Below are 15110 nucleotides of genomic sequence, written 5' to 3'. Positions count from 1 at the left end.
TGCGGTTTGGGCTCAGAGGTGTCTCACCCCCAGTACCAAACACACAGCCTCTTGTGGAGCTGCGTCGGCTTTATTGCCTCAACGAAATTAGTTCTTCTTTGATGTTGAGGCAAGCGAGTCGGGCTGAGAGGTAGCGAGGGAGAAGGCTAGGCTTTATTACAGGCGGCAGCGAGGTGGCTGCCTCCGCAGTGAGGTGGGTCCTGGCGCTCCATAACTTATTCACACACACACACACACACACACACACACACACACACACACACACACACCATCTCCAGAACAAGCACGCCAACGCACAAGGAAGATTGGGGGAGGTTGGGGGACTTTCTTCTCTCTCTCCCGTGGCGAAAACTATTCTTATCCTTCTCCACATGACAGGATGATCTTCCTTATATAATCATCAGGGTGTAATTCTTGAAGAAAAGGAAATATCACTTCCCTGTAAAACAGTGGTGGAGCTTCTTGGCAGCAATGGCGGTGCACCGCAGAAGGAGGGAGGAGGAGGATGCCTGGAAACGAGCATTAAGGAAAAGATCTAAGACATGACTGTATAGCAGTTACCTCCGGCGCCCCGCTCACGGCTTGGTGACCATAGGTGCTGAGAGAGAGAGAGAGAGAGAGAGAGAGAGAGAGAGAGAGAGAGAGAGAGAGAGAGAGAGAGAGAGAGAGAGAGAGAGAGAGAGAGAGAGAGAGAGAGAGAGAGAGAGAGAGAGAGAGAGAGAGAGAGAGAGAGAGAGAGAGAGAGAGAGAGAGAGAGAGAGAGAGAGAGAGAGAGAGAGAGAGAGAGAGAGAGAGAGAGAGAGAGAGAGAGAGAGAGAGAGAGAGAGAGAGAGAGAGAGAGAGAGAGAGAGAGAGAGAGAGAGAGAGAGAGAGAGAGAGAGAGAGAGAGAGAGAGAGAGAGAGAGAGAGAGAGAGAGAGAGAGAGAGAGAGGGGGGGGGGGGGGAGAGGATGATGTGGCTTAAGAAGGCTACAGACATCAAATCAAAACTTCCTAGGATATGATGATTCGTCCGGGAGGTTTCTTAGAAAAGTAATTTACATGCGAGACGTATTTCACAGACTCACGACCTCCTTAACCTATAAGACGAGATATTCTGTTTCCAAAAGATGGAGACGGAGATTTTTTTTTTTTTCATGCGTATGTAAGTAGAAAAGACGAAATTCAATTTTAAATTCAGATCGGAAGATATTGCAAAGCAAAGTCCCTTTCTCAAGCAGAAACTAAGGTGTAGGTAGCATTCCTGAGTAAAGAATGAGTGGCTATGGCATGGAAAGAAATTAGAAAGAAAATAGCTTAGATGCGTGGATTAAGAAGTTATAAGTTTAATGAACCAAAAAAGCTACGAAGTTCATATATATATATATATATATATATATATATATATATATATATATATGAACGCTTGTGTGTGTATGTTTTGGACAATCACATGTTTACCAAATGGCGTCCTAACTTCGTCTCTTCGATGTATATCAACTGTCTGTTATATTTCTCTCTTGTGTCTCCCCTGATGATGTGATTGTTACACGAAAGTGCACTTGGGAACTTTTCGTGTTTCATTTTCCCCGTGGACTCATAGGAATATCTTGATAACGCCCAAAATTGAAAATGAAACACGAGAAGTTCCCAAGTGCACTTTCGTGTAATAATCACATCATCAGGGGAGACAGAAGAGAGAAATATAAGTCAGTTGATTTACATCGAAGAGACGAAGCTAGGACGCCATTTGGTAAACATATGATTATATATATATATATATATATATATATATATATATATATATATATATATATATATATATATATATATATATATATATATATATATATATATATATATATATATATATATATATATATATATATCATAAGCTTACTATAAATAAGTGACTTAGCCAAAAAATACTATAATAAAAGAATATCCACGAGTATTCTGGTCACGTCAGCGACTTGTATGGTGACCAATGACATCTGGAAGCAGTGAGCGGACATCTCACCTACACGGACCCTCCTCATTGGTCTTTTGTGGCAGGACGCGTAGGACGTCTTTTGAACGCCCTTAAAATCTCTCTCTCTCTCTCTCTCTCTCTCTCTCTCTCTCTCTCTCTCTCTCTCTCTCTCTCTCTCTCTCTCTCTCTCTCTCTCTCTCTCTCCCCATCCTTCAACCCTTCATATTGCCCCCCCTCTTGTGTCTTTCCCGGTCCTCGTCCCTCTTCTCCCCCCCCCCCCTTATCCCTATCTCTCCGGCCAACACCTCAAACATCTCCGTATTTTCCCTCCCCACGACATGCCTTCAGCCCCCAACACAGTCCAGTAAATAGTTTAGAGGTTCACCCTGAGGCTCGTGAAAAGTTTGTTAGAGTCGACGATTTTACCTTTTCCGGCGTCGCGTCTCTCCCGCCTCCCACAGCGTTCCATCTCTCGTCTCTTTTGCCCTATCCTCCAACACTTCTATAGGATTATATTCGAAGCGTTTCAATTCTCGATAATTTTCAGCATAGCTACAATAGATATTCAGTGTTACTTCAACATTTTTTCCATAATTGCTTCATCTGTCCAATACTACATCAACATTTTTCAATAATTGCTCCACCATCTATCCAACACTGCTTCAACATTTTTCCATAATTGTTCTTCTATCTGTCTAATAGTACTTCAGCATTTTTCTGCCATTACTCCAACAATCGTCCGATATTACTTTAATAATGCTCCTTCAATATTATTCCAACATGATTCGCACATCTGTCCAATGCTACCTTAACATTGTTCCAATATTACTCTACCAATCGTCCAATACTACAGCAATGTTTTGTCATTACTCCAGCAGCTGTCCAATGTTCCAACAATACTCAAACAATACCCCAATATTACATCAACAATGTTCAAACATTACTCAGCCAACTGTCTAATACCTCAACATTGTTTCACAATTACTCCAACAAATATCCAGTTCTGCCTCAATAATGTTCCAACGACGCTCCAACAATTGTCCAATATTATATTAAAATTGTTCTAACAATACTCCAAAAATGGTCCAGTGCTACTTCAATATTGTTCCAACATCACTTCAACAACTGCTTCATAGAAGCTTAAAATTTCTCCAACTCTGATCCAATTTCTGTCCACCACTAGGTTAACCTTGCTCCTACATTGAAGATGACATTGATCCAGCTATTACTGTTAAACACCAAGAATTCTTACCTTAACCGCATATTTCCTTTGACTCCTCTTTATCCTCAATACGGTCTCTTCTCACCCTTCAGATATAAGGAACACTTCGCCAACACCAGGGCAGTCTAGGAAAGTCTTCAGGAATTGCATTTACAAGATACAGCTGATGCTATTGGCATTTCTCCTCTTCCCTTACCTTCTCTCCTCTTCTCTCTTCCTCCCTACCCCCATCACTTTACCGATACCAATACAATCTGGGTGATGTTTCGATGGGCCATATGGCCCTTTGAGCCATCTCCGAAGCTGGCTCGTATCGTAGACCTTCCCGCTATCGAATGCTGGCTCCATTTTTCTTCCACCGGCAGTCTTCCTTTGTCCAGCATCTCCTTCTTCCTTCATTCCTTCGGCATCAGCTGAGCCCACCGAATGCCTCAACGTTCTTTCAATCTTCAACATTTCGTCCCTTCATTCCTTAGGCATCAGGAGAGCCTCAGTAAAGGCATCAAACCTTACTCCTAAATTCGATGGCAGCTTTGACGATACCATCTTTACGTGCTCTTTCCCTACTCCCTGCCCCTCCTGCTCCCCTTCTTCCCACTTTCTCCGACATTCCTCCAATTTAACTGTCCCTTCCACACACCCCCACCACCCCCTCTCTCTCTTCTCCCCTCCACTCCCCCATCCCAAGATCCTCCCTCTACCCGGACCTCCTCCCAGGTTTGTTGATGGCTTTCCTCGGGACTGAAGACCAGCGCCGGCCAGTAAATTGAGTCTGATCTGCAGTGTGGCTCTTATGTCGACGTGACGCTGCCCTCCGTCCGTTCCTCTTGCCGCTCTGGCCTCCACAAGATTCACACTTTCTTGCGTTTTCTTGGCTTAGAGAGTTTCCAGGACCTTCCAGGGTTTGGCATGTGGTGCTATTGGGTTTCCTTTGGGTTCCTTGAGTTTATTCTTGTTTGTTTTTCGTGGTTTTCTGCTGAATTTCTCAGATATCTTTTTCCTAATTTTTGTCTTACAATTGCGTTTTCTTTCAATAGTTTTCTTTGGATTTCTTTGTTCTTCTAGTTTTTCGAGTCTCCTTCGTTTTCATCATTGGTTTAGTGGATCATCTCGGATCACGTTAAGTCTTCGGATTTTCCAGATATAATTCGGGTATTCTAAGTTTTCACAAGTCTGAGGTGTCCTTTCTTTCCCCTATAGCATTACTAGAACCCATAGGGATTTCTTGGGTTTTATTGTCAAAGCCTGAATTTTCATTCTTACCTTTCAGCGTTTTCTTCGTGGGTAAACTGGGATGTCTTAACGCTAAAAGAATGTCTTAAGCTTTCTAGGCAGGAAGAAAATTGCACTGGACTCTCTTGACTTTAAGGGAATAAATTTGATTTCCCTAAATTTTAAGAGTCTTGCTTAAGCTTGTTAAAGGACTTTCCGGGAGCCTGCTATTTGTTCTTAGAAAAAGGCAATCTTGATCTGCATATACTAAGCTTTTAGGAAATTCTTTAGCTTCTGTAGAGGTTTTGTGATTCTGTTAAGGGTCACTGGATTCTGGTGACTGTTTTCAGGCTTTCTTTCAGCTTTTGAAATGGATGATCCGGTTTTCATAACGTTTGGAATAATTCATCTCTTTCTGGAACGTTTTAAAGCTCACTTATGCCCCTACTACTAATTAAACTTACAGAAATTTTGACAGAATCTTACTCGGGACTTTCGAATGCTATATATATATATATATATATATATATATATATATATATATATATATATATATATATATATATATATATATATATATATATATATATATATATATATATATATATATATATATATATATATATATATATATATATATATATATATATATATATATATATATATATATATATATATATATATATATATTTATATATATATATGTATAATCTTTTTCAACTAAATCATATCATTTCCGAATTTCAAAACACCATTGTAACATGTAGAAATGACGTAAATATTCTTAGTATAATCTAGGTATATGAAGGCAGTTGACCTTTGCCAAGCGTTCTGACAAAAGGAACTAAATTATGAAGACACATTGTCACTACCTCAGGCGTGTGGTCTGAAATGATATATATGATTTTGCTTTTAATACACACGAATGCTAATATCTGGTGTGTTTATGCTTGTCTCTGTTCACCTTCATATCGTTTTGTTGCGTAAATTACACGCTTATATCATATATATATATATATATATATATATATATATATATATATATATATATATATATATATATATATATATATATATATATATATATATATATATATATATGGAGAGATGGGCAAGTATGCAGTCTGTTGTGGATGAGAGGGCTTGGGAAGTGAGTCAGTTGCTGTTCCCTGATGATACATCGCTGGTGGCTGATTCGGGTGAGAAACTGCAGAAGCTGGTGACTGAGTTTGGTAAAGTGTGTGAAAGAAGAAAGCTGAGAGTAAACGTGAATAAGAGCAAGGTTATTAGGTACAGTAGGGTTGAGGGATAATTCAATTAGGAGTAAGTTTGAATGGAGAAAAACTGGAGGAAGTGAAGTGTTTAGATATATGAGAGTGGATTTGGTAGCGGATGGAATCATGGAAGCTGAAGAGAGTCATAGGGTGAGGGAGGGGGCGAAAGTTCTGGGAGCGTTGAAAAATGTGTGAAGGCGAGAATACTATCTCGGAAAGCAAAAATGGGTATGTTTGAAGGAATAGTGGTTCCGACAATGTTATATGGTTGCAAGGCATGGGCTATAGATAGAGTTGTGCGCAGGAGGGTGGATGAGCTGGAAATGAGATGTTTGAGGACAATATGTGGTGTGAGGTGATTAGATCGAGTAAGTAATGAACGGGTAAGAGAGATGTGTGGTAATAGAAAGAGTGTGGTTGAGAGAGCAGAAGAGGAAGTTTTGAAATGGTTTGGTCACATGGAGAGAATGAGTGAGGAAAGATTGACAAAGAGGATATATGTGTCAGAGGTGGAGGGAACGAGGAGAAGTGGGAGACCAAATTGCATGTGGAATGATAGAATGAAAAAGATTTTGAGTGATCGGGGCAAGAACATGCAGGAGGGTGAAAGGCGTGCGAGGAATAGAGTGAATTGGAACGATTTGGTATACCGGGGTCGACGTGCTGTCAGTGGATTGAACCAGGGCATGTGAAGCGTCTGGGGTAAACCATGGAAAGTTTAGTGGGGCATAGATGTGGAAAGGGAGCTGTGGTTTCGGTGCATTGTACAAGACAGCTAGAGACTGAGTGTGATCGAATGTGGCCTTTGTTGTCTTTTCCTAGTGCTACCTCGCGCACATGTGGGGGGAGGGGGTTGTCATTTTATGTGTGGCGGGGTGGCGACGAGAATGAAGAATGGCAGACAGTATGAATTTTGTACATGTGTATACATGTATATGTCTCTGTGTGTATATATATGTATACGTTGAGATTTATAGGTATGTATATGTGCGTGTGTGGACGTGTATGTCTATACATGTGTATGTGGGTGGGTTGGGCCATTCTTTCGTCTGTTTCCTTTCGCTACCTCGCTAACGTGGGAGACAGCGACAAAATATAATAAGAATATGAAATATGTATACATTCATATTCATTTATTATATTTATTTTGCTTTGTCGCTAGGACGTCCAAGCTTCGTCTCTTCGATGTATATCAACTGACTTTTATTTCTCTCTTGTGTGTCCCCTGATGATGTGATTACTGCACGAAAGCGCACTTGGGAACTTATCGTGTTTCATTTTCCCCGTGACTCATAGGAATGTCTTCATTACTATGGATGCCCATCCTCACTCTCTTAACCCTTGACAAACATGCATTCACCATGCATCATCCTGTTTCCCATTCAACGGAACACCACTCCCACTCAACAGACTTCAGACTAACACAAGGACACATATACGATAAGCACTTGACATTCACTTCCCACACCACAGACATTAGCACAAAGGAATTTGCTAAACTAAATCTCCCCAGAACACTCACTGGCACTAGATTTGGACAGAGGGAGAATCGTTTAGGATCCTCTAAAACAATGTATTGATTCCATTCTCAGCTCCGTTTCACCAGCCTGGGCATTTCATCCAATCAAAGATATACCTAGCAAGTCTGTAAACCTCAGAAAACAAAGCACTTAGAAAAGTCACCGTGTGTCTAGCAGTCACAAACATTCAATATATATTCAGTAAAGCAAAGGTACTTTTAATTTCATCTGCCTTCAGTGTGATTGCAGCTCAGTTCTTTGCTACTGTGTCGCCTGTTACTTGTTTCCTTTATGTGTTTATGTCTAAGAGTGAGACCTATCAGTCTATCGGAAGTCCTGAAGATAGCCTGATAACCTAAAGGCCGTCCTCCTGTATCAGTTTTAGTACTGGTCATCACTTGAAACTCCTTAAAGACACCAATACTAGAACTGCATGGTTCTGTGTCAAAGAAATTATTTCTTCCTATCTTCACTCACCGAAAATACCTTGGATTTAACCTGAGGAACTTCTAGACCAGCCATTAGCACTGTATTCATCTAAACTTCTTCTGAGGAACCCAGATTGTATCCATCACCTCTGGAACTCTATCAGAACTTTTCTAGTTTTCACCCATGGGACTTCCAGAGGACTTGACTCTTCGTGAATCTAACATCGATTCCATTAGCAACGGCATCCCGTGAGTGAGGTCCTTCCCTCCGTACGAGATGCTGATTGGTCTAGATCCCTGGAAGATAGCTCACCACTCTGGGGAGCCCTTCCAAAGGACAGACCATCCACCTCAGATCCTGTCCCCTCCACTAGCAGCACCCATGATTGAATCTCGTTCTGGAGAAACAAAATGCGAAAAGTAAAACCTTTAGCACGAGGCGCCCTTCCAGCATGAGGGTCCGGCGTTTCCCCATTGCAATACGACTCTCCCCAGGAACCACGTCTCTATAAACTCACCGCGAGCAGTGGCCGCACTTGACAGACACGCCCCTTCCTCGTACCATTCACGGTCGGGTTAATTAATAGTTTCCCGGGTGGGTTTGGTGTGGAGGGCGAGGGAGAGGGGTGAAGGGGTTGCCCTGTTCCACTCCCAGCGTTTCAATAGCACTAATTAACTCAGTCGTTAATTGTCTCCCCTCACAGGTTGGCCTTATTTCCAGACTGTCATTAAACCCGTTACATGATCTACAGAGGAGTATACATGTGGATAAGCCTTTCCTAAACGTTTGGATCATTGATAATTACCTGTTACAGGACCACGCTGGTGAGTAAACCAATTTCTAAAAGTTTAGATCATTGATAATTACCTGTTACAGAAGCACGCTGGTGAGTAAGCCTTTATCTAAACGTTTGGATCATTAATAATTATCTGTTACAGAAGCACGCTGGTGAGTAAGCCTTTATCTAAACGTTTAGATCATTGATGATTACCTGTTACAGGACCACGCTGGTGAGTAAACCTTTTTCTAAACGTTTAGATCACCGATAATTGCCTGTTATAGGAGCACACTGGTGAGTAAGCCTTTTTCTAAAACGTTTATGTTATTGATAATTACCTGCCATAGGAGTACACTGGTGCGTAAGCCTTTCCTAAACGTTTTGATAACTGATAATTACCTGTTTATAAGATAAAGAGAACATATTTTTTGCTCTTCCATCGATCAAATGTTATCTTTCATCTTACGGTTTTATCATAATTCCATGTTACCATTAAACCTGTTGTATGGTATACAGACGAGTATACATTTCAAAATGGTAAGTAAATCATTCTTAAGTGATGGGACAATTGATAATCACCTGCCATAGGGCGAAAATCAGTCTAAGAATCATTGAAGTAATGCTTAAGAGTATCTATATCCACCACTTCCGGGCAAACAAATAATGCTATTTTTAAACTGTTCTCACTTCGTGCATCGTTATTATTCCTACAAAAGACGATTACAAATAACGCTACATCTCGTTCATAATCTAGGGTCTTCGTTGTCACATCAAATTGGATCACATTTACTCTGTGCTTAGAATGCTACCCAAATAAAAGAGGATATCAATTATCCAGTTTACTGCACATAAACGAACATTACCTGGAGTCAGCTGCTATTTGCAGATGACTTGGCTTTGGTGGTAGACTCGAATATAGAGAAACCGTAGAGACTGGTGTCTGAGTTCGAGAGAGTGTGTAAAAGGTTGTAGTTGAGAGTTGATGTAAATGAAATGTAAAGTAACGAGGTTTATCATTGGAGAGAGACATCTAGTCCCATATCAAAGATTGTTCATGTTGTTCCAAAAAAGATGTCTTTTGGGCTCCCGTTGCAAATGGAAGGTCACTCTTTTTTGAAAGTGTCGTTGTTGTGTGACAAGCGTAATTATTATAAGAACGAAGGACACGATCTTCGACAATTTTTGTGGTGATGTTTTGATTTGATAACTTTTTGAGTTGTCTGCACTTGATGAGGCGGACTTTCTACGTGAAACATATAGTGCTGCACGCATAGAAAAATTACTTGTTAAATGATACTTTCTGAACTCTGACAGCATTGAAATTTTTCCTTCATATATATATATATATATATATATATATATATATATATATATATATATATATATATATATATATATATATATATATATATATATATATATATATATATATATATATATATATATATATATATATATATATATATATATATATATATATATATATATATATATATATATATATATATATATATATATATATATATATATATATATATATATATATATATATACATATATATATATATATATATATATATATATATATATATATATATATATATATATATATATATATATATATATAATGAATCATTGGGGATAGGGGAGAAAGAATACTTCCCACGTATTCCCTGCGTGTCGTAGAAGGCGACTAAAAGGGAAGGGAGCGGGGGGCTGGAAATCCTCCCCTCTCGTTTTTAATTTTCCAAAAGAAGGAGCAGAGAAGGGGGCCAAGTGAGGATAATCCCTCAAAGGCTCAGTCCTCTGTTCTTAAGGCTACCCCGCTAACGCGGGAAATGGCGAATAGTATAAAAAAAACAAAAAACAATGAATCATGGATGATATCTGATTATGACAGGTCAAAAATGCTATGATAAATTAAATATCACATAATCAATTAACATTGGCACCTTTGGGATAAGTCAAATACAGATATGAAACAGGTAGTTATTTGTGGTTAAAATTATACAATGTCACAAGACGGACATCATAAAAAGATGATTGATTTTGGAAACAGATCTAATGCGCTTGAAACCGTGGCCATTTAGGACACGTTATATACTACTGAAGAGAATTACGTGGGTAAAAGTCATGTTGTGCCACCGCCGAGACAAAAGAAAACAAGCACCAAACGTATCACACATAGTTCATTTACGAGACCTATAATTCCCCTGCTTAAGGACCTATAATCCGCTGCTTTATGACGGTAATCAACTCCTCCCTCCCATCAGATATTCAGTAAAAGGGCCTCAAATTCCTCACAAGGAAGCTCCTTAAACCACGCACGGGCGCTAATGTCTGATTCTTCCCTCCAGCTTTTAATATCCGTAGTGATGAGTGGCGATGGGCGGCCACGGTGAGGCGCTGCCTCCATCATTTCCTCAGTCGGCGAGGCAGCAAGTCGTAAAGTCTCGACGGATGATGCTGAGAGGCTCGTAAAGAAGTATTTTGCCTGCGGGATGGCCGTATAAGAGCCGTGCTTGAGAAACGTTATGGGAATGATGTAGTTTGGTTTCAGTTCAATAAAGCCTTTTGATAAATGTTATGTTTTAATGTGGCATTATGGAAGGGGTTTGGGGAGGCCGTTGTGAGCGGTGGAGGAATTCTTAAGAGAGGAGTATTCTGCCTAGGTGATGATCCTATCAGTTCTATGCCTCAAAACGGGTATTATAAAAGTGGTATAATCTGGTATCAGCTGAATACAGGCTTTGACAAGTGCCCTGTCTTGCCATAACTTTTTAGAGGGATTACGCAGACGTGGAAGGTGAGCTTTATGGAAGTGTATCTTGGAAAGGTCTTATAAAATCCGTTGTTCGATGTTATTTTCGTCCAATGGAATCCTTGATGAAACTAGATAGCAAGATTGCTCTTCGGGATGTTTTTTTCGAAACATATTTGATGTAAGCTACTCATAAAAAATGGATACTATATCTGAGAGTTATTGCTTTCAAGATTTCTTGCAAGCTGGTCGTTTAAGGGGCCATGTCAAACAGCTGACACAGATATCTTGCGCTTGGTATGAACGTAGTAAAGGTTTCAACATGTTTTGCATACTCTCTCCAAAGACTGATATAACAGGTCTGTCTTGGACAGAGAAGTGACTTGATCAGCATATTATTTAAATTTTGGGAATAATGAATATAATTTTGCACGCAGAATCAGGTATACATGCACTTTTTATGTTAGCTAATGCAACACAGGCAACTGAGTACCTAATCAAGGCCATCCTATCAACGATCTCTCTCTCTCTCTCTCTACATATATATATATATATATATATATATATATATATATATATATATATATATATATATATATATATATATATATATATATATATATATATATATATATATATATATATATATATATATATATATATATATATATATATATATATATATATATATATATATATATATATATATATATATATATATATATATATATATATATATATATATATATATATATATATATATATATATATATATATATATATATATATATATATATATATATATATATATATATATATATATATATATATATACATATATATATATATATATATATATATATATATATATATATATATATATATATATATATATATATATATATATATATATATATATATATATATATATATATATATTTCATACTTTGTCGCTGTCTCCCGCGTTTGCGAGGTAGCGCAAGGAAACAGACGAAAGAAATGGCCCCACCCCCCCCCCATACACATGTACATACGTCCACACACGCAAATATACATACCTACACAGCCTTCCATGGTTTACCCCAGACGCTTCACATGCCTTGATTCAATCCACTGACAGCACGTCAACCCCTGTATACTACATCGCTCCAATTCACTCTATTCCTTGCCCTCCTTTCACCCTCCTGCATGTTCAGGCCCCGATCACACAAAATCTTTTTCACTCCATCTTTCCACCTCCAATTTGGTCTCCCTCTTCTCCTCGTTCCCTCCACCTCCGACACATATATCCTCTTGGTCAATCTTTCCTCACTCATTCTCTCCATGTGCCCAAACCATTTCAAAACACCCTCTTCTGCTCTCTCAACCACGCTCTTTTTATTTCCACACATCTCTCTTACCCTTACGTTACTTACTCGATCAAACCACCTCATACCACACATTGTCCTCAAACATCTCATTTCTAGCACATCCATCCTCCTGCGCACATCTCTATCCATAGCCCACGCCTCGCAACCATACAACATTGTTGGAACCACTATTCCTTCAAACATACCCATTTTTGCTTTCCGAGATAATGTTCTCGACTTCCACACATTTTTCAAGGCTCCCAAAATTTTCGCCCCCTCCCCCACCCTATGATCCACTTCCGCTTCCATGGTTCCATCCGCTGACAGATCCACTCCCAGATATCTAAAACACTTCACTTCCTCCAGTTTTTCTCCATTCAAACTCACCTCCCAATTGACTTGACCCTCACCCCTACTGTACCTAATAACCTTGCTCTTATTCACATTTACTCTTAACTTTCTTCTTCCACACACTTTACCAAACTCAGTCACCAGCTTCTGCAGTTTCTCACATGAATCCGCCACCAGCGCTGTATCATCAGCGAACAACAACTGACTCACTTCCCAAGCTCTCTCATCCCCAACAGACTTCATACTTGCCCCTCTTTCCAGGACTCTTGCATTTACCTCCCTAACAACCCCATCCATAAACAAATTAAACAACCATGGAGACATCACATACCCCTGCCGCAAACCTACATTCACTGAGAACCAATCACTTTCCTCTCTTCCTACACGTACACATGCCTTACATCCTCGATAAAAACTTTTCACTGCTTCTAACAACTTGCCTCCCACACCATATATTCTTAATACCTTCCACAGAGCATCTCTATCAACTCTATCATATGCCTTCTCCAGATCCATAAATGCTACATACAAATCCATTTGCTTTTCTAAGTATTTCTCACATACATTCTTCAAAGCAAACACCTGATCCACACATCCTCTACCACTTCTGAAACCACACTGCTCTTCCCCAATCTGATGCTCTGTACATGCCTTCACCCTCTCAATCAATACCCTCCCATATAATATATATATATATATATATATATATATATATATATATATATATATATATATATATATATATATATATATATATATATATTATCCCTGGGGATAGGGGAGAAAGAATACTTCCCACGTATTCCCTGCGTGTTGTAGAAGGCGACTAAAAGGGAAGGGAGCGGGGGGCTGGAAATCCTCTCCTCTCGTTTTCTTTTTTAATTTTCCAAAAGAAGGAACAGAGAAGGGGGCCAGGTGAGGATGTTCCCTCAAAGGCCCAGTCCTCTGTTCTTAACGCTACCTCGCTATAGCGGGAAATGGCGAATAGTATGAAATATATATATATATATATATATATATATATATATATATATATATATATATATATATATATATATATATATATATATATATATATATATATATAAGCATTTTTATTCGAGCAAGTATTGAGACGTACCCACTAAAAATATTCATTTTCTATCTAATTTCGTGAGAAATTAAAGATATTTTGGGCTTCATGAAATTTCATCTTGAATGAACCAATGTTGTCTCATTATAACACACGGGAAAAGTATTTGGAATAATGGGACTAGCAAAGTTAGAATGGAAGACGCAATTTCATCAAGACTTAGGGAGAAGAAAAATTCTAACTCTTGCTCACTTGTGGAAAATTCAGTGTAGGATGAAAGTTCTGGTACATGGGGGCCCAATTGGTTCGTTATTTTTATGATGATTACCTCAATATTCCTTGGAGATTAGATAGTTCTTAATCCTGCTTAACCCTTTATGAAGAATATAATCATTCATGAAATTATCCATTTACTAAGGACACATATACGGGTATTTTTCGTTAAGCAACAAAGCAAATCATCTTACAGTGTTGCTAATTCACTTGACATTTCATTATCACCAATAACTTTTTCTTTGACTATATCATTAGCCATCTACGACATTACTATCCTCAATAGAATGATTGCCAAATAACGTCTACGCATATTATGTGTTGAAAGCGATATAAGTGGCAAGACTCCAATGTACAATGCATATTAGAAAAGAAAAAGTATCCTGTACGACTGCCAATAGTGTGTATCACAGTGGTTACCGTATGCAAGATTTGCATTGTTTCCATCACCTCTTTGATAACTTCTAGTGGACCTAAGTTTGCTAGTGACTTTCAGTACTTCTCGCTGAAAAAAACTTTCTTCACTGCAGAGCGTTCATCTTCCAAGAATATAAGACAAAGATCCAAGAATATCTGATTACCATACACGTGCCACAGACATGCATGATAACAGCAGAGTGGGCTTAGATGAAGCAAAGAAGTTGAAGTGTTGGAATTAGATTAATCTCGTGGAAGAGTACATGGCGAATGGCTTTTAAACACCCAGATCGCATCCTGTGATAATCGTCAGGTAATCTCTCTTAATATCATTTGGGTAAATTTTAGATCATCAGCTTATGGTGATTACTTATTAATGACAACGAATAAGTCATCACTATAAGCTGATATTAATCTGTCTCTTAATTACTACGTCATTAGGTGCAGTAATAGTATTATGTAAATCTATTCTTTTAAACATTCACCTGTAAATCTTTGCTAT

The sequence above is a fragment of the Panulirus ornatus genome, chromosome 8 (genome assembly GCF_036320965.1).
Source record: "Panulirus ornatus isolate Po-2019 chromosome 8, ASM3632096v1, whole genome shotgun sequence".
Classification (NCBI taxonomy): Eukaryota; Metazoa; Arthropoda; class Malacostraca; order Decapoda; family Palinuridae; genus Panulirus; species Panulirus ornatus.
The sequence above is the reverse complement of the archived record's forward strand: the minus strand, read 5'-3'. Positions refer to the sequence as shown.